This window comes from Salmo trutta, chromosome 22 (genome assembly GCF_901001165.1).
Source record: "Salmo trutta chromosome 22, fSalTru1.1, whole genome shotgun sequence".
Classification (NCBI taxonomy): domain Eukaryota; kingdom Metazoa; phylum Chordata; class Actinopteri; order Salmoniformes; family Salmonidae; genus Salmo; species Salmo trutta.
This window is the reverse complement of record NC_042978.1, coordinates 23981975-24006399: the sequence shown is the minus strand read 5'-3', so window position 1 is coordinate 24006399 and position 24425 is coordinate 23981975. Positions and strand designations below refer to the sequence as shown.

Below are 24425 nucleotides of genomic sequence, written 5' to 3'. Positions count from 1 at the left end.
CTGTAATGGCAAGCCGTGAGCGCTTCACACTGCACACAAACTGCACACATATACACACACACACACACACAGAGAAACACACGGCGTATGGTGCCCAGCATACGCCTGCAGCTCGTGGCGGAGCACTGAAGTGCATGACGACAGGGGTGACGTGGCTGCGCATTATTCAGCCTGCTCTACTCCGAGCGTCTGCAGCAGCTCTGGTGAAGTCCTGCATCACACTGCACACTATAGCCTACACTACTCCCTACACTACTCCTTACTTTACCCCCTTATCCTTAATTAGCCCCCTTAAGAAAGCCTCCTCCTCTGGTCTCACGTCCCCACATTACACTGTTTACCAAGATGATAAACAGCATCATAACTGGACAGCTTCATTGGTGCTTCTACTTAGCAATCGGGTCAATTCTCTCAAATCAAGTTTATATTTAACTGCATTTCACGTGGGTGTCAAGACACTGAACAAAATGAAGCAAGAACTGCCAAACAAAACAAGAAAAGGGAATACAAGTTGAATAAACATTGATAACACAATCAATGGATAAAGACCGGGACAGGTAGCAAGTAGAGGTGGTAGAGGCGGTGATCAGTTGATTACAGCCCTTGTTAGAGCCTGTATTTAGAAAACATGTTTTCATAATTTGACTACATTTATGCAGCATGGCTGGATGGTTGTGTGGGAAGGCATCTGTTTTTTTCCCTCCACTTGGTTCACCTGGCTGCCATCTTCGTGCCTTCTTGCCAGGGGTCACAGCTGAAGCACTAGGTTGGCGTGAAAAATTGAAAAATGGAAAAGCTTCCTGCCTTCTCGCCGAGAGTCCCTGTGCTCAGTGAGAAACACTACCTCCCACTCTCTCACTTCAGGGCACAGGGAAACAGGCCTGGTCAGGAGGATGCGTGGGAAAGTCATTATCATACTTGGAAAATGATCAACTCCACTATTAGATAATATTTTCCAATACAAATGTGGCGGGCTCTCCCCAGCCCAGCTCTCCTGGGGCAGACAGGTCTTACGGCTCCACTTTAGCCCACCCCTAGGATCTAGGGGGCCCCCTAAAATTGGTTTACATCAAAGCAATAATTAGTCAGTTAGTTACTGCAGAGCTCATAAGGGACTGGGATGCCCTCAAGGGCCAAGCCTGTGAGCTGGAGAGAGTAAACACAGAACCCACACTCAGCTAGTTTCCCCTGGTGGGACTCAAACTTGGGTTTGGTTTCTTAATGGGCACAAATAGAGGGCAAAACTTTCTTTAAGAGACATAAATGAGTCAAAACTTTAGTGGAGCATTTGCGGTGTTAATTCTCTATATGAATCCAATATTTTTTCACTTTGCTCTGATCTGGCTTTAAAAGCCACCCCCCTGAGTGGAAGGACAGGTGTTCTTGTGAAAACACAGAGCCTACTGAATTGGAAAGTGTGAAAGCGCTGCTGTGGCCCAGCTCTCTCTCACCTTTAGAGCTACAGGACTGATCGATTGGCTGAGACATTCTTTCACTCCAGCAGCTGTGGATAGGTGAGAAGTGGAGTACAGATGAGAGGAAGCGAGCAGCAGCAAAAACTGCACTCCTCACAGGGACACAGAGATAAAAGTCCATTAAGGCCGTTTAGCTTTGTCTTGCACTTTGAGTCCCTGGCACATACTGTGATTCACTTTATGTGTTTTGGTTTTCTCCAGGAAATGGACAAAAGAAGTGTAAAAGGACTGGATGCCCTCAGGTGAGAACCTGAGTCATCAGACCAAAGGGTTGGTCAGGTCCCACAGGAGAGCTCTGTGCCTCTGTCCACTCATTAGATGGGGTGCTCCAGCGTCCCTCCATTGTGTACACACACACACTTCCGACCTGATTAATGCCCCATTTCCCAGATCCTGCTGTGCGCCCTGTCAGAGCTGATGCTCTCGCTGCACCCATTACCCACCTCAGATCAGTCAGACATAATGAACTGACCAAAAACACAGCAAATAACCATTAAGCTCAGCTCTCATGTTGACAAGAGGAGACCATCAGTGATCAGTCCACTTGAGTTGAAGAAAGACTGTAGGGCTAAATAACCAGCAAATGGCTAGTTTACATACAAAACCACCTACCATGGCAAATCCCAAACACCATCCATGACACAGGATACTCACAAAGCCTTCTTTAGGGGTGCCATTTGGAGCCCATGCTAGAAAATCTGAGAAAAATGCAGACAGTTCCAAAATGGCCCCAAGTTAAACAACACCATGTCAGAACTTGTAACAGAAAACTCCACAGCAATCATCTAAGGAGTTAAGGGTAGCAGATATCTTCCATATTCTCCATCCCATAGCAAAAGCAGGTGTGCTTCCCACATGTCTATTAGATTGTGGAATTATTATCTGAAACTAAACGCCACACTGTCTGACTGTGATCATGTGCCAATACTGTCCATTCAAGCGGTAAAGGGAAAATATTTTGCTCTTTAAAAAAAACAATTAATCTAAAATAGTAGTATAGAAAGAAAAACTGGTGAAGGTCAACTTGCTATGTTAATGCCCAGACAGAGAATGTTATGTACAAAGACATGCAACAGTTGGAAGCTCTCTGTCAATACTGTAATGAAAAGTATTATTCCAATGACAATTTGGCAATCAGACTTTTTTTTGCAATACTTGTAACAAGGGAAATTAGATGAATAATGCATTATGAGACCTGGAGTTCACTTTCTGTACTTGAACAATAGAATATGCCATCAATGCTCATTTGTCATAGGCTGTCTGAGGCACTGTGCATAATGCACTGAAAAAGAAAGAGTTCCAAAAATGTCCTAACCAACATTATGAGGGTGAGTTCACTAAATCGGTCACATAATTCTAAAGTAACGCACCTGAAACAACAGGAACGCAGAAGTCAACACTTCCATTATTTATGAACTAGCTCCCTCCCATGTACAGAGTGGGTAGCTGAGTTAGAGGCTGCGAGGGGCTAAAGGAAAGAAGGTAGATTATTGTAAGAAGCTCTAACCTTTCAGGCTACTGGTTTGACAATAGATCAATGGTTTGAGACTTTTGTGGGTACGAACTACTGATGACACAGATGTTAAAAAATAGAAATACATAAATAAATGTACACAAAAATAACAGTAGCCTAAGCGTTAGCAACAATGTATCCCGTTGTTTCAAATCAATTTGGCTCGTACCATACATTTTAGTTGAGTTGAGTGAGTCAAAATTATATCTTTATTTAGCTAGCCATTTAAATTAACATTTATATGAACAATTTTGAATGTTAATTTCAATGTTATAGATGTTAACTTAAATGGCTACGGGAAAAAGCTAATATTTTACTCGTTGCTCTCACAAATCAGTAGACCTAATTGATCGTATTTTGTGCTTGCGTTACAATATCAAATGTTATTCGTCAAATACACATGGTTAGCAGATGTTAATGCGAGAGTAGCGAAATGCTTGAGAGCAACTAATCATATGGCTCTCTATTTTCAACTGTGTCCTTGACTCTAATATTGTGTACGATTTGATTGGGTAGGCCTACCTACTACCTCATTTTATGAGCTTTTACAGGAGCAAAATCCAATGTGGCTAAAACGACACAACATGCAGTGTTCATGTCAATAAAACTGTAATTAACAGCACCACGCCAGAGCGCACTGTATAGGAGCCGATCTGAAAAATGCCCACTTATGCATATAGCAATCGATGTAAGTCAATGACCAATAGCTTGAAGATCACATAATGATAACTGGTGAGTTTATCCCCCATATCAAACATGCCTTAAACATCCATGTTGTAGATAATATCATTAACGACTATTTGCTAAAGCCATATAAACTAATCCAGTCTTTTACTACCATGAGTAGCTAGTCCTGTCTGTAGGGTATGAATTGAGCGCACATAAATACCGCATTTATCCAGTTTTCTGGTGCCTCGTGCCTATAGCCAAATGTATTGAACTTTCCCATCAAACGTTGCCTACTGGATTTACTGTATAATACATTCAGTTCTTCATAGCATAAAATGTTTAGCCACCAGCTGAGTGTTTTAATTGTCTACTCAGTCGTCTCTGAACATACCCATTGACATTAATTAATGAAGGCTAAGACATTCCCGACTCAACGTGAGGTATATATCCTTAATTATGGGTCAATTAATATCAAGTCATTTGGCTGATTAATTTCAATTAAGGGTGGAAATTGATTTTCCTTCATCAAGTGAGGATGGTGTTCTATCTTTATTGCACTGAATAAGGTTAGGTCTCTTCACAGGACTGCAGCTGGTGTTAAAATGGACAGTGAATTTTGGACCTAAGCACCTGTGCAACTGGCATCAGCACAACTGACCCTTATGAAAGTAGATTAATCACATTTTCATATTCAACATACAGGCACGTGAGTGTGTGAGCTTCCAGCAGAGAGATTTCACCAGAGAGCTGAACAGGAGCATCTATAGCAACATATGCTCCATCGTTTAATGTAGCCACAATTCCATCATCCCCAATTGAAATTCGTCATAACTGTAGGATAATTATATAGGCTATGCAATTTACACATTATGCATGCAATTACATACATTTAGGCAGTCTAGAACTTGTTTATCACCTCCTTCCCAATATATTACAATTGACCTCGACACAAAGGCTAGCATTTAAAATCCCCATTTGATAAAAGTACACAAAAGCTGCGACCGAATAACATGTTTAAACAGTCATATTTGCGTATATGTATATTTACCATAAGGCTTGATCTCCACCACTCGTCGTCACCTCAGACAATTTTCCTTAGTGCCATGTCCCGTTATTTCAGAGTGCATTGCTCTTTAAAATCAGGGACACAAACATTGCCAGAAAAAATAGGACAGTTTTACTTAGGACTTTTCACTTCAAAGGTTATAAACTCGCTTTTTCATACTTCGTCGTAATTCGGTCCAATTTCGCAGAATAAAGACAAACTGAAGGGTCCCCCTCAGCCGGAATAAGTGTTTTTAATCCAAAATGTTTTCCCTCATCAGAGACGACCATTTGCTCTGGGTCTTGCGCAACCCTCCTTGTCTTAACAACATGAAAACTAAAGAACGTAAATATTTTTTTATCTGCTCCTCACGATTCAGGGTGCACCTGCTTGATAAAATGCCGAGGTCTCTTCTCGTCCCTATTGGAGAGAGGATGCGCTGATCGAAAAATGGAACAGAGATACACCTAGTGGCCCAAGAAAGAACTTCAATAAAGCTGCTAAATATTTTTTAAAGAGACAAGGAATATTTGTTTCCGTTTGTCTGCAACTTAACGTCCTCTTTTCAGGTCACGATTTTACTCTAGCCCATTATAGGTTACCTATTGTGTTGTATCTCTATGTGTGGGCATTTCTGAAGTAGCTATTATTCCCGGAATGAATCACTTCCCTGAATTTACTGCTGTTGCATCACATTCACAGGTACTTTTTGACTGCATTTTATTTGCATGAATGTTATTTTTTTTTTGTAGTACAGAATGATCACCAGTTCATGTGAGCATATACCACCTGAGAGGGATAATTATTTAAACCATGGATTGGACTTAGCCACCATATAGAGCCATTGTTCTGCAAGCACTTCACAATTGATAGGCTACTTGCAGCACATGGAGAATGCTAAGAGTATTGTTCTGTTTGCTACAAGCATTGTGGGACTGCCATTATATATGATTTCACCTAAAGGATATTTTCAGCAACACGGACATCCTTTCCATGTAGAGAAAGTTAGAGGGTACAAACAACCGTTGAAGTTGTACCCTATTAATGTTAAAATAATAGGGCAGAGAAGTCAGAGAAGGCTAGGTTTAATAGATTTCTACACTTCAAAGTGAGTTTCAGTTGTGATTCTATTGTGTAGACATGGTCACAAAATAAGAATCTCAATTTATACTGAACAAAAATATAAACACATCATGTAAAGTATTGGTCCCATGTTTCATGAGCTGAAATAAAAGATTGCAGACATTTTCCATATGCACAAAAAGCTTATTTCTCTCAACTTTTGGGCACACATTTTTTTACATCCCTGTTAGTGAGCATTTCTCCTCTGCCAAGATAATTCATCCACCTGACAGGTGTGGCATATCAAGAAGCTGACTAAACAGCATGATCATTACACATGTGCACCTTGTGCTGGGAACAATAAAAGGCCACTCTAAAATGTGCAGTTTTGTCACAAAACACAATGCCACAGATGTCTCAAGTTTTGAGGTAACAAGCAATTGGCATGCTGACTGCAGGAATGTCCACCAGACCTATTGCCAGTGAATGTCATGTTAATTTCTTACCATAAGCTGCCTGCAACATCATTTTAGAGAATTTTGCAGTATGTCCAACCGGCCTCACAACCGCAGACCAAGTTCATGGCGTTGTCTGGGTGCGCGGTTTGCTGATGTTAATGTTGTGAAGAAAGTGCCCCATTGTAGAGGTGGGGTTATGGTATGGGCAGGCAAAGCTACGGACAATGAACACAATTGCATTTTAACAATGGCAAAGAGATACCATGATGAGATCCTGAGGCCCATTGTCGTGCCATTCATCCACCGCCATCACCTCATGTTTCAGCATGAGAATGCACGGCCCCATGTCGCAAGGATCTGTAATTCTTGGAAGCTGAAAATGTCTCAGTTCTTCCATGGCCTGCATACTCAGACATGTCACCCATTGAGCATGTTTGAGATGCTCTGGGTCGATGTGTACGACAGTGTGTCCCAGTTCCCACCAATATCCAGCAACTTTGAACAGCCATTGAAGAGGAGTGGGACAACATTCCACAGGCCACAATCAACAGCCTGAACAACTTTATGCGAAGGAGATGTGTTGCATGAGGCAAATGGTAGTCATACCAGATACTGACTGTTTTTTGGATCCACGCATCTACCTTTTTTTAAGGTATCTGTGACCAACAGATGCATATCTGTATTCCCAGTCATGTGAAAGCCATAGATTAGGGCCTAATGAATGTATTTCAATTGAATGATTTCCTTATATGAACTGTAACTCAGTAAAATCGTTGAAATTGTTGCATGTTGAGTTATATTTTTGTTCAGTATACAATGAGTTGCTCTTAAACGTGTAGAAATGCTGTAATTACACTAATAACAACATTGTATTAACGTGGTAACACAGAACATTGTACAATGCTGTGACTGTAGTAATTCAGTTGGTATAACTACACGGATATAATAGAGCAACGTAATGTCTGTGATATCTTAAACAGTGCCGTTGTTGACAGTCATCTGTTGACAGTCATCTGTTGACAGTCATCAGATAACTTGGGAATCAGTAGACTAGGCAGCCAATAGTGCATGGGCGCTAGATCTGCACAAACGCCTAGGCTTGATGTGCATTCCCGGTAATACTTGATGTGCATCCTCCATTTAGGCTGCAAAGGCATAATTTTCCTCCTTAACTAGCTTTAATTGCGAGAAGGTGGTAAAAATGGGAAAATATGTGTACTTTCTTTATGAAACACCTTTTTCCACCACCATTTTCAGATTTCCAGCCAATTTAGGATGTTGCACACTGTGATCAGCCAAGGGTGTGCAACATCCTGTCTGAAAATACAAAAATGGTGGTGGAAAATGGTGTTTCATAAAGAAAGTACGAATATTTTCCATATTTTTTTCAGCTGCCTATTCAAGGGAACCAGAGACTGAATAAGCACTTGAACAGAACTTTAGATAGTGATAACTGCACTGACAGATATCAAGCAACTCAGCTGCTACAGTTGATATGGCGACTTGGAAAATGGTAATAGGCTACACCAGTGCTCGACAAGCTTTTCCATTTGGAGTGCCAATTTATCTTACCATTTCTACCAATCTCCATGCCAGTTATGATTTTCATATCCACATTTTCGTGGAACAGTTTAATTTCATTTATAAAAGTCATTGTATCTCAAAATCATTGTCTGTGGTTAATCCACATTCTATCTAAATCTAAATGAAAATTATACAAATCTAAAAATAACTTTTCTTGCCATTCCCAACTATGTAATAATAACCTACATAAAGCCAACACAAAAACATTGTGGCATGCAGGTAGAAAATATCATGATAAAAATAAATAACCTTTAAATCACATTGGCTATTGTCACGTCCTGACCAGTAAAAGAGGTTATTTGTTATTGTATTCTAGTTTTCTATTTCTATGTTGTGTTTTTCAATGATCTCCAATTAGAGGCAGCTGGTTGTCGTTGTCTCTAATTGGAGGCCATATTTAAGTGTGTTCGTTTTTTCACTTGTGTTTGTGGGTGGTTGTTTCCAGTATAGTCTGTGCACCTTATTGGACTGTTTTTCGTCGTTTGTTTTGTTTAAGTGTTTTTCCTTTAATAAATGAGAAGACTTTACCCGCTGCATTTTGGTCCACTCCTTACAACGACCGTTACAGCTATGCACAGTCTGTCTGCAATGATCTTGAAACATTGTATCTACTATTAACCTGGTTGCCCCAAAACTCTCCCTAGCAAACTCGAAACATTGTATCAAATATTCTGGGCCCGCGCCAGTGAGCCCATGAAAGACACAACTGTAGGCTATTTGTGCAAGGGATAAGAAGTAATCAGGTTTCCACCTTATCAGAGCATCACATTTTTCAGTTTCATGCCGAGTGGTTATCGAAAGGGATAAAGCTGGAAATATTGTGTAAATACTTTGATGAACTATTGTCATTATCAATTGATTCTAAAAACAGACTTCGTTTACTTGCTGTTTGAGGTGAAGAAAAATTACTTTGAGAAGCTCCACAGCTCATTAGTGGGGGTGAGTTAAGACAAGCAGAAATACTACCAGACATCCTCAAATGGGCACATTTACAGGCATTCATTTGCGCGCAGGACAGGTAGACTAGTCCTACTTCTATATGCGTAATCAGGGGCGCATCCTTACTCAACATTGACAGGAGCGTTTCAAAAAAAGACGATTAATAAATTGACAGAACTCATAAATGGAATGAAATAAACAACTTGTTTCTCACAAGTGTAGCATAGGTTGTGAGTTCTGCAAAACACATGTCCACTCCAACAATGAGAACGGTAAATGACTGAAATGATAATGTATTAAATGCATCAACAGAAATAACCATAACCAAACAAACATTGCAGATTAGAAATGATGGGAATTAACGGCATTTTTTTATTTAACCTTTATTTAACCAGGTATGCCAGTTGAGAACAAGTTCTCATTTTCAACTGCGACCTGGCCAAGATAAAGCAAAGCAGTGTGACGCAAACAACAACACAGAGTTACACATGGAATAAACAAACATACAGTCAATAACATGATAGAAAAGTCTATATACAGTGTGTGCAAATGAGGTAAGTTAAGGGAGGTAAGGCAATAAATAGGCCATAGTGGCGAAATAATTACAATTTAGCAATTAAACACTGGTTTAATTTAATTTAGCAATTAAACAAATGTAAGCTACTACTTGTGATATATGTAATGGGGAATTGATACACAGAAAACAATGCACACAATGAAGTTATGAAACAATGTATACGAAATGGCGGGAGTGAGCACATTCTGGAGAGACATTCTTTGTGCATCTGAGCCACACTGCCCTTATTCTTGGGCCATGGCGTCCCCACGGCCTCCTCAATGGATTAGTCTACTGAGACAGGCGCAAATCAAACAGGTTTCTCGTGTGCCATAACAAAAAAAATGTTTTCAATACAGACCCTTTAGTCATACAGTAGGCTATTCCATATAAGGCACCCAGACCTTATGAAAGTTGCACAGTACACCCTTAATATTGTAATAAATCAAATGTAGTAGTGATACATAACTTGACATTTCTGCCATCCATTGTGACATTGTGGGAGCATAACCAACCTTCCAATTAATGGCAATACATTTCCTAACCTCTATCAATAATAGGTTACACCGTTTCTTTTGATAACAGTCTCCAGTATCAACATTTCCAAGTTAACAAAAACAGAGAGAAGGAAGAATCTGTAGACATGCTGAAATAGCAGATCATACTCTTTGCCAGAATTCAGCCAGCCTTCAGAAGACAATAACATACAAATATGTCCCCTTTTGGTATTACATTTCCAGCAGAGGAATTACATTTCTGAGTGCATGATATTCAGTTTCACTGGCATATAGGATGTTCTATAGATGGTCTTAAACGGCAATGATTTATGTCTGAGATTATATGAACATGACTGGGCATTCAAACATACAATATCTGTATTCATTCATCATCAGTATTGTGTTGTGTACTGAGTGTGCACCATGACAGTGTAGTCTGTAGAGCTGTTTATACCATGTCAGTATGAAAAGTAGGGAAGTCGCTAGAGAAACTGACAAATCAATAACGTTACATTGCTGTACTGACTTTAATAAAAACTCACATTGCTATGTCAAAAAACATCAGAATATCAATCTTCTATCGTTTGGACGCTGGTTTCATCATTTGATTCAGGTCTAGTGTGATTGAGGTAAAAATAATACCGAAAGTTAGTGAGCTAGCTAGCTAACGTTAGCCAACTTTTTGATAGCTCTAATGGTACATCAACTGATGATAACTAGCCAAATTAATTTACTTCTGTTGAAACGGGATAAAAAGGCTACAAAACATTTCCATACACACAACAGCTGTTAGATACTGTAATCTGACATATAGCTAGAGGCAAGAGCTTAACTGGCTGTAGTAGCTACTAGCTAGCTAGCTAGCTAGTTGATTCTCTTCAGATGGAACTTCAGTCGAGAAGGAATGAAACATTAGCTAACATTACATGTCAGTTACACTACTAGCTCAGCACTGCACTGGGAAAAAAGTAAAACGGTAGTTACCTTGCCAGCTACATCAGTCAAATAAAGAGTAGCCAGTTTCTGCTCTGCTTGCTTTTACAACTCTGAGAAAAAGCGCAACACACAGACTGCAGCTGCAGACAGCAGCATCGTGCTGGTCAGAAGCTTTGCCTGTGCGCACGCTCTGTGGTGTCCGAGTGGTCCTAAATCCAACCGGCTAAAACCACCAAACAGCCTACCCAACCGCTGAGGTGTCCACATGGTCCTAAAACACACCGATGCCGTTTTTTTGTATCACAGTGCAATGATAAAACTGTGGGGGTCAAAAATGCAATTTTAGAATGTGTGTGTGGGGGGGGGGGGTGCAGTGCATGTTGTGTTGTCACAAAAGGCCACTACTGGGTAGCAACCCACATGCTGTGGTTGCTTGTTGCTTTCACTGAATGAAACACAATGCACAGCCTGTTTCCCATTTGAGTGAGCTGAACCATTTGAAAAGAAAAAAATAGCCTCCAGCTAACTGGGTCTTCCTTGTTCAGTGTCATTGTCTCTTATATCATTTCATAAATATTGCATATTTTAATTGACGTGCTCCATTTTTTATCACAGACAACCAGATAACCCATTGAAAGTTTTAATGCACTTTTCACATTAATGCACTTTGGTCATTAGCAGTGAAACGCTGCCCTGACCTCATCCAAGATTCATTCCACCCACTGAATCTAAAAGCTGCGTTTTGCCTGTGGATACTCTGATGAAAGCTCTGCATTCAGCGCAGACTGTGGATTCTAATATATGTTAAGAACCACGAACAATGTAAATTACACCAACCCACTTCTCCTCTGTGGATCCATGTTCACTCTTCAAAGCCTGAGAGGAGAACGCCCCCATCATATGACTCATGCTCAGAACTACAACAGCATCCATCCTGTCTATACTGTATTTCATGGGCAACAAGATGATCTCCCAGAAAGTGGCTATTGTATAGGGAGACACTTGAAATTGACTCAAATGTTAGTCTTTCACCCTGCCATTCTCTCCACCCATGTACAATGGGCCAAGTTGGAGAGGTCTTCTCTAGAATTACATGAAACACCGCCAGCTTTTCCATATGTCAGCCTGGGCTGTCATTCTGAGGTGCCTGCCATCATGCAGACTGGTCGTTATCTTTGCACAATGTGGAACAAGCATGTGGACAGATGTTGGGGGAGACTCAGAGACGCTGGGTACAGCACCACGTGGCTCCATTGCCCCGAGAGGAGAGAGGAAAGCATGGTGCCAAGTACACGCTGGTGTAATAACCAGGCCCCCCTCAGGCTGACTCTGATGATCGGCCTGCCTATGCCTGGCTACGAGGAGCTGCCGCTGCTGTGGCCAACCCCCATCTCCTCTGACCCACTCTCCTTGTCTGCTGCCACAGCTTCCTCCTTTTCCTGCTTCTTCTCCTCCTCCTCCACCTTATCTTGCTTCTTCTTCTCCTCACCCACTTAGTTACCTTCCAGCAAATCTGAAAAGAGCACCAATCTAAAATAGAGCCCACGCCACACCATCGTCACATACTGTATATACCACCATTCAACTGCCTGCCAATCCACCATGAACTACATATTGCAAAGCACAGCAAAGTACTGTAGGTCTCTTTATCTCTCTAAAAGTATTGTGATTGATTTAAAGCCCCACTGACCACTTGTTTCCTGGATACCTAACTCCAGGGGGTTCCGCATACAGAGAAGGTATGATAGTCTAATGGTGTAATCTGTCTACCAACTAGGTCTCGAGCACAGGCCCTGCTGAAACCGTGCCAACGCCACGATTAGTAAATGGGTCAGGTTTTTATCTATAACTAAATTAATGGAAATGAAAATGCTTCCATTTGTGATTGCTCCTCCCTTGTGTCGGAGAGTGCGGTCAGCCATAATCAGTTCCACAGGTATTCTGTAATGACAGTGTGGTTTGTGTCCTTGCTGGCTGCTCTTAAATAGTGCTGCTCATTCTATTTTGTAATACAAAGTAAATCACTTTACATTAATGTCTACAAATGAATTTACAACTGCCATGGTGTATGTTGTAAACAAAGAACACCGGCTTTAGCCATGTTTAAATAAGAAAAACATAGCGTGAGAGGATCTGCAACATTTACCAATGAGCTGAATATGGAAGGCTACTGTAACAAAATTCTTTAGGCTATGAGTTCCCCTGTGCCATATATCAATAGAATGTCAGCTACACAACATTCTAATCAAGGCATGCACATTTTAAAAGAGTAGTGATAACAATGTGCATACTGCTCTGCTGTATATTTGTAAACCCAAAAGATTTTGGTACCAAACCATTTTTTAACAGAATACCATTCACACTCATTTGGCATTCAAGTCATTGAATTGAATTTCTCTCTTCCTTCATCTCTAGTAGGATATGGTTAGAGGCAGACGTTCTGGCAAAAGTGACTCACTCATTGATGTCTGAGCGAAAAGCCCATCAAATTTATATCTGATGCCAGGGGGACCGGCAGCCTGTTGTTCCAGGAGTGAGAGAGCAATCATCTGATATCATCAAACTGTAATCAATCTATATGGGGGGAGAGGGGAGAGTGAAATTAAATGCGTCTTACAGAGCCATTTCAAATCCAAAGCACAACAATCCTCTCTCATTGGCACAGTCAATACAGAAAAAACAACAAGAAAAATTAAATGTGTCGTAACTTTTTTAAAGGGGGACTAATGCACTGCATTTAGATATGATGTTAAAAATGTACAACAACAAAAAGTCTAAAAGCTTTATGATGCTGAACCATCCAAGCTAACCACTATGAATGGTCTATATACAGTCCAATATTATTTAGGAGTTTGTCCACCCATTGAGTCATAAGGGACTTTGTCTGTGCCCTACATCATGTAGAGTGAAATGGGATTCATTGGTCGTGCAGGATCTCTCCCTTTATCACTGAGTGAGGAACTGGGAGAGTGTGGATCCACCATATCTGAGAGCCCTTTCCAATTACATCAGGACGGGGAAGGGGCTGGAGCTGCCTGGCACATATTGACTGCCCACTAAATCTTGTTTATACCGCGCCACGGGGTCAACAAGTGTGACTGCTGCGGCCCACTACTGGCAAAACAGATTTCCACGGGATGGGAGAGGAAGCCGCTAGCCTCCAGCCTTCCTCAGCCTCTCTCTGTCTGGAGCATCAGCTAGCTCTTCGACTCTGTCTGATGTCCAGACTGACAGAGGCATGGTCTTAGAGACACTCACATCAGTGGAGGCTCCTCAGAGGAGGAAGGGGAGGACCATCCTCCTCAGTGATTTTCAGAAAAATGTCAATTGTAAAACATTAAAAAAGTTATCCTTTTTAGATAAAACTATACTAAATATAATTACATGCCACCAAATAATTGATTAAAACATACTATTTTGCAAAGGAGGTCTACAGTAGCCTCAACAGCACTCTGTAGGGTAGCATCATGGTGTAGCCGGAGGACAGCTAGCTTCCGTCCTCCTCTGGGTACATTGACTTCAATACAAAACCTAGGAGGCTCATGGTTCTCACCCCCATCCATAGACATACACAGTAATTAAGACAACTTCCAGAGGACGTCCTCCAACCTATCAGAGCTCTTACAGCATGAACTGATTCTCTGATCAAAGGATCAGAGAATAAATTCAGTACTGAAAGCATAAGATACAGCTAGCTAGCATTGCAGTGCATAACATGTTGTGAGTAGTTGACTCAAAGACAGAGAAAGAAAATAGTTGAACAGTTTTGAACAAATTCATTTCTTCCAAAATGAAGGAGAAGCAAGAGAAAGATAGAGAGAGAGATTGTCATTTTTATTTCAGTTTCACTTACTTAGCTAGCAAATGCAGCTAGCTAGTTTATCCTCCTCAAACACCCTGCTCAAACAGATAGATGCTATGATAGCTAGCTGCCTATGACTATCAAATACTTCCAAGTCAAGGTAAGCTTATGATTTTCCGAATTTATTGCCACCAGGGCCCTCCGGTGTAAGTGCTAAACTGCTTACTGACTGTACACTGTAATGCCACTGCATGACTGTAGCAGGTTTACTAACTCATTAATTCTATTAGCTATGTTGACTATGCCGTTACTTTATCTAATATTGTGGCAATGATGTAGGCTGTGTGTAGCAGTTATGATATGGTTTGGCTTGCAAAGGTTTTTTCGCCTGGTCACATACAGCTGATGTTTTGTGCATTGAAGTCCACAAGCGAAGGGACAAGGTGAGAGGAGGAGAGGGCATACATGCGAGAAGGAATACAACATGGCTGTTATGAAAGTGAACTGTGTTTACGCGTGATCAGGGGTGTAATAATTCTGCCGATTCTGTTGAAAATGGATAAACATACCTGAATTTGTCCAAACTCTCGTTTGCAACTGTTGGACTAATGATCACACCCTATATCAGCTAGAGGCAGGCAAGAGTGTGCAAGGCGGTATTGAATGTGTCACTGTCTGTCCATGTGTCACTGTCTGTCACCTCAAATTTTTCCTCTCTCATCTTAAATGGCACTGACCGCCACTGACTCACATAATGTGCCTGGGAGTATTTCTGTGCCTACAAGAGATGACAGAAGTGTCTCTGAAGCAGGGGGCAAGGGACAAACCTATGAATCTATCTGAAAAATAAAAGTGTGGTTTATTGTAGGGAAATTATTATGATATACAAAAGCCTGGTTTAGTGGTGACCTGATCCCTCGATCAGGAGTCCCAGACAGTGTCTGGAATAAGTAAAAAAAGGAAATTAATTTATAAAGATTTTATCTGAGACAGTTTTATTTTATTTTATCTGAGACAGTCGAGGACATATTAGCTTCTTGACCTCCCATTTCCACTTACCAATGAGTCTAGGGAGTTTGGTCTGGCCATAAAGCTGGGCTTACTGTGCTGCTAAACTTAGTAGGATGTGTCTGCATTGTGGACATGATGATGCATTAGTGCGCTAGTAGAGAACTGATAAATAAAGTAGTGACCAGGGGAAGTAAGGCAGAAGTGGTGTTTCTCATTGGATGCAAGGTCAAGCAAATATGGCTGTTTCAGAATTCTGCACAACCTCTTCCCGAAACATTTGCCAGACATTGAGTTCACATTCAGTGTCCTTGCGGGGAAACTGTTTTTGCTCGGCGCCTTTTGCTCATTTGTATTCCAAAACAAACAGGACACCTGGTTGATGAGACTGCATTATGAAACCTGGGCTTTCCATCTTCTTTGATGTAAAAAGCTACCTCTTACTTAGTTTTTGACAACAGAGGAAAAAGTGCACAGCCTCTTCCCCCTCATCCTCCCGGTCTGCCTCACTCTTTCTTGGCAAATAAAGGCAAAACCTTGGGAAAAGTACTGCTGAATTTGTCAACCCCATAGAACTCTAAGTTCCCCCAAGCAGCATAATGTGTTTAAACTGAGTGGAAAAAAATTACACCAGAGAGATAGAATAACCTGAAAGTGTGAAATGGACCTAAATGGATTTTTACCCTGCGAATGATGCATTTTAGGCTACAATTCCAGTATGTGTTGTGAAACTTGATAGATACCTTACATATTCCACTGTTCATAATTTCAAGTGTAAAGGGAAGTCTGTCTTTTGTATTAGATTTCAAGTTCTTCATTGATGTAATTGGTTGTGGCATGGGGAGAATGTGAGGCCTCTGAAAACTGTAAAAAGATCTAACAACACACTATTGTATAATTTACAGGTACATATATGTCAGTAATGGAGCTCTATCTTGTTTGATTCCATAATGGATAATAAATACTACATTACAAGAGGATTACTGACTCCTCAAACAGTTCATCCTTGAGATACTGCTGGAGAATAACATAACATTTTTACATTTTACAATTTAGTCATTTAGCAGACTCTCTAATCCAGAGCAATTTACAGTTAGTGCATTATTTGAAGATACAGTAGCTAGGTGGGACAATCACAGTAATAGTAAGCACATCTTTCCTCAGTAAAGTAGCTATCAGCAAAGTCAGATCGAGTAAGATTATTATTATTAAAAAAAATTAAAAAAATAATCAAGTGCAAGTGTTTTTTAATTTATTTTTTATTATTGTTTGTATTTTTTGGGGGTGTGGATCAGCTTTAATTTTGCAGATTGATTGTTGCTTCCATCAATGTAATTGTCTGCATCATTTCCAAACCCCCAAATATTTTTGTTGTTGACTGTGCCTTTAAACAGCATGGAAAATTCCAGAAAATAATATCATGGCTTTAGAAGCTTCTGATAGGCTAATTGACATAATTTGAGTCAATTGGAGGTGTACCTGTGGATGTATTTCAAGGCCTACCTTCAAACAGTGCCTCTTTGCTTGACATCATGGGAAAATAAAAAGAAATTAGCCAAGACCTCAGAAAAAAATTGTAGACCTCCACAAGTCTGGTTCATCCTTGGGAGGAATTTCCAAACACCTGAAGGTACGACGTTCATCTGTACAAACAATAGTACGCAAGTATAAACACCATGGGACCATGCAGCCATCATACCACTCAGAAAGGAGACGCATTCTGTCTCCTAGAGATGAACGTACTTTGGTGCGAAAAGTGCAAATCAATCCCAGAACAACAGCAAAGGACCTTGAGAAGATGCGGGAGGAAACAGGTACAAAAGTATCTATATCCACAGTAAAACGAGTCCTATGTCGACATAACCTGAAAGGCCGCTCAGCAAGGAAGAAGCCACTGCTCCAGAACCGCCATAAAAAAGCCAGACTACGGTTTGCAACTGCACATGGGGACAAAGATCGTACTTTTTGGAGAAATGTCCTCTGGTCTTATGAAACAAAAATGGGACTCTTTAGCCATAATGACCATCGTTATTTTTGGAGGAAAAAGGGGGAGGCTTGCAAGCCGAAGAATACTATCCCAACCGTGAAGCACGGGGGTGGCAGCATCATGTTGTGGGGGTGCTTTGCTGCAGGAGGGACTGGTGCACTTCAAAAAATAGATGGCATCATGAGGTAGGAAAATTATGTGGATATTGTGGCGTACAGCAGGTCAGCCACCAGGGGGAGACTCATCGAGGCCTGGTGACAGACGGAGTATACATCACGAGGCAATGGCTCCATCTGCTGGACGTGCCAGGTCTCGACGGGCTCTCCGCCCAGGACTTATTGGGGCTGATTGGGGAGTTGGTGAGTAATCAAGGGCTGATTGCTCACCAGCTGTACAAGCCCCATAAAGCTGCCAGAAGGGCAGCACACAGGAGAGGACTGGGGAAGTAAGGTGACTTCCGTGTAGTTGGAGATGGTGCCTGAGCTAAGACGAGGGAGTTTGAGTTTGTGTGCCCAACAGGATACAGGAAGACCTGGAGCCCAAAAGACGGTATCCCGGAAAGGGTCTCATGGGGGAGACCTATCCTTTTCTTTTGATTTATTATTTAATAAACACCCTTGAAACCGAGCTAATCATACTCTGTCCGTGTCTGATCTGTGTAAACGTCTTGACCCAACCCCCTGGTCTGCCACAATATATTGAAGCAACATCTCAAGACATCAGTCAGGAAGTTAAAGCTCGGTCACAAATGGGTCTTCCAAATGGACAATGACCCCAAGAATACTTCCAAAGTTGTGGCAAAATGGCTTAAGGACAACAAAGTCAAGGTATTGGAGTGGCCATCACAACGCCCTGACCTCAAACCCATAGAAAATGTGTGGACAGAACTGAAAAAGCATGTGGGAGCAAGGAGGCCTACAAACCTGACTCCGTTACACCAGCTCTGGCTTGAGGAATGGGCCAAAATTCGCCCACAACTATTTTTGTTAACTTTATATTAATATGTATTGGAGTGAGATCATTTCTTTCTTTTGGGATATGTATACCGAGTATGTCCACATCCACGTCAGATCATTTTATTGGTAAACTACACGGTAATGTAAAAGTATAATTTTTTTGTGATCCAATACATAATATAGTACAGTACACATCATAATTTGGTTTTAATCCAGAGGTTAGAAAATCAGCATACATGACACCTTTGTTTTTAAGCCATGGATTTCTAATCCCTTAATAATATTGTTGGATCTAATTTTAACAGCTAACATTTCGATGGCAATAATAAATAGATATGACGATAGTGGATAACCTTGTTTTACTCCTCTTTACAGTTTAAAACTTTCTGAGATGTAGCCATTATTTACTATTTTACACCTAGGGTTACTATACATAACTTTAACCCATTTTATAAGAGATTCTCCAAAATTGAAATATTCTAGGCATTTATATAAAGTCCAGTTGTACTTTATCAAAAGATTTTTAAAAATCAGCTATGAAAACCATGCCTAGTTTCCCCGGTATTTCATAGTATTCTATTGTTTTCAGTACTTGTCTTATATTATCTCCAATGTATTGTCCATGTAAAAAAAACCTGTCTGATTAGGATGAATAATATCTGACATAACCTTTTAAATTCTATCCGCCAAGCATTTAGCTAGAATTTTTGCAACACAACACTGAAGTGTAAGAGGCCTCAATTTTTTTAAATGGACTGGATCTTTATATATACCACTTGGATCCTGTTTCAGTAATAATGAAATCAGACCTTGTTGCGAGTCCGATAATCTACCGTTTATATAGGAGTGGTTAAAACATGCTAATAATGGTCCTCTGAGTATATCAAAAAAGGTTTGAGTGTTAGTTTGTTCTTTTTCCCATTAGGTTTCACCTCTGATCCAACACCCAATAAGGTTTAAGTGCCTTGAGGCAGTAGTTCATATAAAATAGGGGGCATCATAATATGTGTGCCTGAAGGAAATGTTGCTTCTTTAAAGAGTGACTATATGACAGTATATACTGTGCCTTCAGAAAGTATTCACAGCCCTTGACTTTTTCCACATTTTGTTGCATTACAGCCTGAATTTCAAATTCATTAAATTGATATTGTTGTCACTGGCTTGCACACAATACCACATAATGTCAAAGTGGAGTTATGTACTGTCATGCCCTGATCTGTTTCACCTGTTCCTGTGATCGTCTCCACCCCCTCCAGGTGTCGCTTATTTTCCCCAGTGTACTTATCCCTGTATTTCCTGTCTCTCTGTGCTAGTTCATCTTGTATGTTTAGTCAAGTCAACCAGCGTGTTTTTCCGGTACTCCTTTTGCTATTCTTCTTTTTCTAGTCCTCCCGGTTTTGACCCTTGCCTGTTTCTGGACGCTGTACCCGCCTGCCTGACCATTGAACATGAGCCTGTCTGCCACTCTGTACCTCCTGGACCCTGATCTGGTTTTGACCTTTTTGCCTTTCCACGACCATTCCCTTGCCTACCCCTTTGGATTATTAAACATTGTAAGACTCCAACCAACTGCCTCCTGTGTCTGCATCTGGGTCTCGCCTTGTGCCTTGATAGTACGAACTGGCCATGACCGACCCAGCAGACTTGGACCAGCTCCGCCATGCTGTCTCCCTGCAGGGAGCCACCATTAGGAGACATGAGGAGTTGGTACAGGGCCTTTTGGAAGGGCTCAGGTCCTTGACGGAACGCCACGACCATGGGTTAAAGGCTGTTATGGAGCAAATCAGGAAGTTAGCTCAGAGGCTACCTGCCACCTCTGAAAATCCCCAATCACACAGTAATTTTTCCCCTATCTGTGGTGAGTTTATACAGCCTATCCCGGCTCCCCGAGAACCCCGCTTACCTCCTCCGGAGCGATATTGTCACGGCCGTCATAGTGATTGGACCAAAATGCAGCGGGATGTGAATGCTCATTTTCTTCTTTATTAAATAAATGAACACTGAACAAAAAGAACGACGAAAACGGTCCTGTCAGGCACACAGCTAAACAAGAAACAACTACCCACAAAACCCATAGAAAAACACCCCTACTAAATAGGACCTTCAATTAGAGGCAACGAGGAACAGCTGCATCCAATTGAAGGTCAAACAATAAAATAAACATAGAAATAGAATAACTAGAAAATAGAACATAGAAATACAAAACATAGAACACTACCCAAAAACCCTGACAACACAAAACAAACACACCCCTGCCACGTCCTGACCAAACTACAATAACAAATAACCCCTTATACTGGTCAGGATGTGACAGATATTCGGGGAATCCTGGTACCTGCCAGGGGTTTTCTTTCTCAGTGCTCGCTTATTTTTGAGCTACAGCCATCTTCGTTTCCTTCAGACAAATCGAAGATAGTGTATATTAATACGCTAATGTCAGGGCACTCTCCTGGGCTACGACAGTTTGGGAGCAACAATCTGCCATTTGTGGTCATCTGGAGGAATTCATGGCAGAAGTGAGAAAGGTATTTGAGTCTCCGGTTTCTGGGAGAAAGGCGGCCAGTAAACTGCTTGACTTACATCAAAACTCCCATAGTGTGGCAGACTGCGAACTGCAGATTGGCCGCCGAGAGTGCCTGGAATCCGGAGTGCCTGGAATCCGGAGTTATTTTTGATACTTTTTTGCACAGATTATCTGAAGTAAAGGATGAGCTAGCTGCTTGGGAATTGCCGATGAATCTTGACTCCCTTATCACCCTTACCATTAAAATTGATGGACGCCTAAGGGAACGCAAGAGTGAGAGGAGGTCTGGTCTCAGGCACACTTGTGCACCCGCTATGGCGCGTTCACCTCCAAGGGAATCCTGAAGTTTCCGAAGACAGCTCTTCCGAGAGGATTTGAAGCCACCCGAGCACTCTCGGGAATCTACGAAGGTTGAGTTGGATACTCCTGAGCCTATGCAGTTGGAAAGAGCAAGGTTATCAGTTGGGGGAATGCTCACGAAGGATGAATAATAACTGTTGTCTGTACTGTGGAGGGGCAAGACATTTTATAGCTACCTGCCCTATTAGGAAACCCTTGTCTCTAGTGGGTACCAGTACATGGTGAGTCAGACCGGGAGTTCCCTAATTCCCATCATCCGCACACCCCTTTTTGCTCTTGTGCTGTGGGGAGACCAATCTAAGTCTCTCAGAGTGCTCATTGACTCTGGGGCAGATGAAAGCTTTATGGATGCCACGATAGCTTCGGAGCTTGGTATTCCCACTCAGCCTTTCTCTGTGCCCATGGATGCTAGGGCAGTGGAAGGCGGCTCTATAGGGGAAGTCACTCATAGTACTGTGCCCGCTCAATTACGGGTTTCTGGTAACCACAGTGAGACAATACAGTTCCTCCTCATTGCATCTCCCCATGTTCTGGTTGTTTTGGGATTTTCCTGGCTTCAAAAGCACAATCTAAAGATTGATTGGACCGCAAGTTCCATCCTGGGTTGGAGCCCATTTTGCCATTCCCACTGCCTTCAAGCAGCGCAGCCTTCCTCAAGTCATCTTCCTCTGGGTGTTAGCAAGACTATGGATGTCTCTGCTATCCCCACAGAATACCATGACCTCCTGAAAGTGTTCAGTAAGGCATGTGCTACTTCCCTTCCCCCGCACCGCCCTTATGATTGAGCCATTGATCTTCTCCAAGGCACTACACCACCGCGGGGTCGACTGTATTTTCTGTCTGGACCAGAGAAAGCTATGGAGGAGTACATAGAGGAGTCTCTGGTCACTGGGGCCGTCCGTCCGTCTGCATCTCCTGCCGGCGCAGGGTTTTTCTTTGTGGAGAAGTAGGACAAGACCATGTGTCCGTGCATTGACTACCGGGGACTTAATGACATTACTGTCAAGAATCATTACCCCCTACCTCTCCTCTCCTTGGCATTTGAACCTCTCCAGGGGGCCACCATATTTTCCAAGTTAGACCTTCGAAATGCCTACCACCTGGTTTGGATACACGAGGGGGATGAGTGGAAGAAAGCCTTCAACACAGCCAGTGGACATTATGAGTACCAGGTCATGCCATTTGGACTCACCAACGCCCCCGCTGTTTTCCAGGCTTTGGTCAATGATGTGCTTCGGGACATGCTAAACCGATTTGTGTTCGTGTACCTTGACGACATCCTGGTTTTTCCCGATCTGCACAAGAACATGTTTTTCATGACAAACAGGTCCTTCAGCGCTTCCTGGAGAACCAACTGTTCGTGAAAGCCGAGAAGTGTGAGTTCCACCGCTCTACAATCATCTTTCTGGGATATGTCATTGCTGAGGGCAATGTTCAGATGGATCCTGGAAAGGTGAAAGCAGTGGTGGATTGGCCTCAACCAATGTCCAGAGTGCAGTTGCAAAGGTTTCTTGGGTTTGCAAACTTCTACCGCCATTTCATTCGGGGCTACAGCACCCTGGCGGCCCCCCTCTTGGCACTCACCTCTCCCAAGGTACCGTTCAAATGATCTCCAGCTGTCGACAAAGCCTTTGTGGACCTGAAGCATCGGTTCACAACAGCACCCATCCTCATCCATCCGGACCTCTCGCATCAATTTGTGGTGGAAGTGGATGCTTTGGATGTTGGAGTGGGGGACATCCTGTCCCAGCAATCTGCCCAGGACTAGAAGCTTCATCCCTGTGCCTTCCTGTCCCATCGTCTCAATCCTGCTGAAAGGAACTACGATGTTGGCAACCGAGAACTCCTGGCGGTGAAGATGGCATTGGAAGAGTGGAGGCACTGGCTGAAAGGAGCAGAACAGCCATTCCTGGTTTGGACTGACCATAAAATATCTCCATACAGCCAAGCACCTCAACTCCAGACAGGCCCAGTGGGCCCTCCTGTGCACCAGATTTAACTTCACCATCTCCTACCGCCCAGGGTCAAAGAATGTGAAGCCTGACGCCCTCTCCTGCCTATACAGTTCCTCTGCCACACCCTCAACCTCTGAAACCATTCTCCCTACCTCATGATTTGCTGCCACTGTGGATTGGGGTATTGAGAACCTGGTCCGCGAGGCACAACACTCCCAGCCTGGACCTGAAGGGGGCCCGGCTAACCGGCTGTTTGCCCTTGATCCAGTCTGGTCCCAGGTCCTGGAATGGGCTCATTCCTCCAGGCTGACCTGTCATCCAGGGTCCCGTCATACACTAGCCTTCCTCCGACAACGTTTCTGGTGGCCCACAATGGTCCCTGACGTCTCTGCCTTCGTCGCCGCGTGCACATTGTGTGCTCAGAACAAGACTCCACGGCAAGCTCCTTCTGGCCTCCTTCAGTCCCTACCGGTCCCTCATCTTCCCTGGTCTCATATATCTCTGGACTTTGTCACTGGGTACCCTCCGTCTGATGGCAACACTGTCATTCTGACGGTAGTCAATCGGTTTTCCAAGGCCGACTATTTCATCCCCAAACTACCTTCTGCCAAGGAGACGACCCAGCTTATGGTGCAGCATGTCTTCCAGATCCATGGACTCCCGGTAGACATGGTCTCCGATCGGGGTCCTCAGTTCTCATCTCAGTTCTGAAGGCATTCTGCACCCTTTTTGGGTCATCGGCCAGTCTGTCATCCGGATTCCATCCCCAAACTAACGGTCAGACGGAGCGAGCCAAGCAAGACCTGGAGACCACCTTAAGGTGCCTGGTCTCAACCAACCCCACTACCTGGAGCCGTCAACTGGTCTGGGTGGAGTATGCCCGGTACACCCTTCCCAGTTCTGCCATGGGACTCTCCCCTTTCGAGTGCTCCATGGGGTATCAGCCTTCACTCTTCCCGGAACAAGAGCAGGAGGTCAGCGTACCCTCGGCCCAGATGTTTGTCCGCCACTGTCGACGTACCTGGAGAAGAGCAAGGGCGGCTATTCTCAAGACCAACTCCAGGTATCGTCGACAAGCAGACCGTCGCCGGACCCCAGC

The 24425-nt window shown here is 42.6% G+C and overlaps 1 protein-coding gene across 3 annotated transcripts in view; it reads right to left on the bottom strand.

Moving 5' to 3' along the window:
- Positions 1–5130, bottom strand: part of nlgn1 (neuroligin 1) — a 272702-nt gene extending 267572 nt beyond the window's left edge. For all 3 annotated transcript variants that reach the window (XM_029707330.1, XM_029707331.1, XM_029707332.1), the window contains exon 1: positions 4706–5130. The gene's annotated coding sequence lies outside the window, so the exon portion shown is untranslated. The remainder of the gene's footprint in view (positions 1–4705) is intronic.
- Between the last annotated feature and the right edge of the window lie 19295 nt (positions 5131–24425).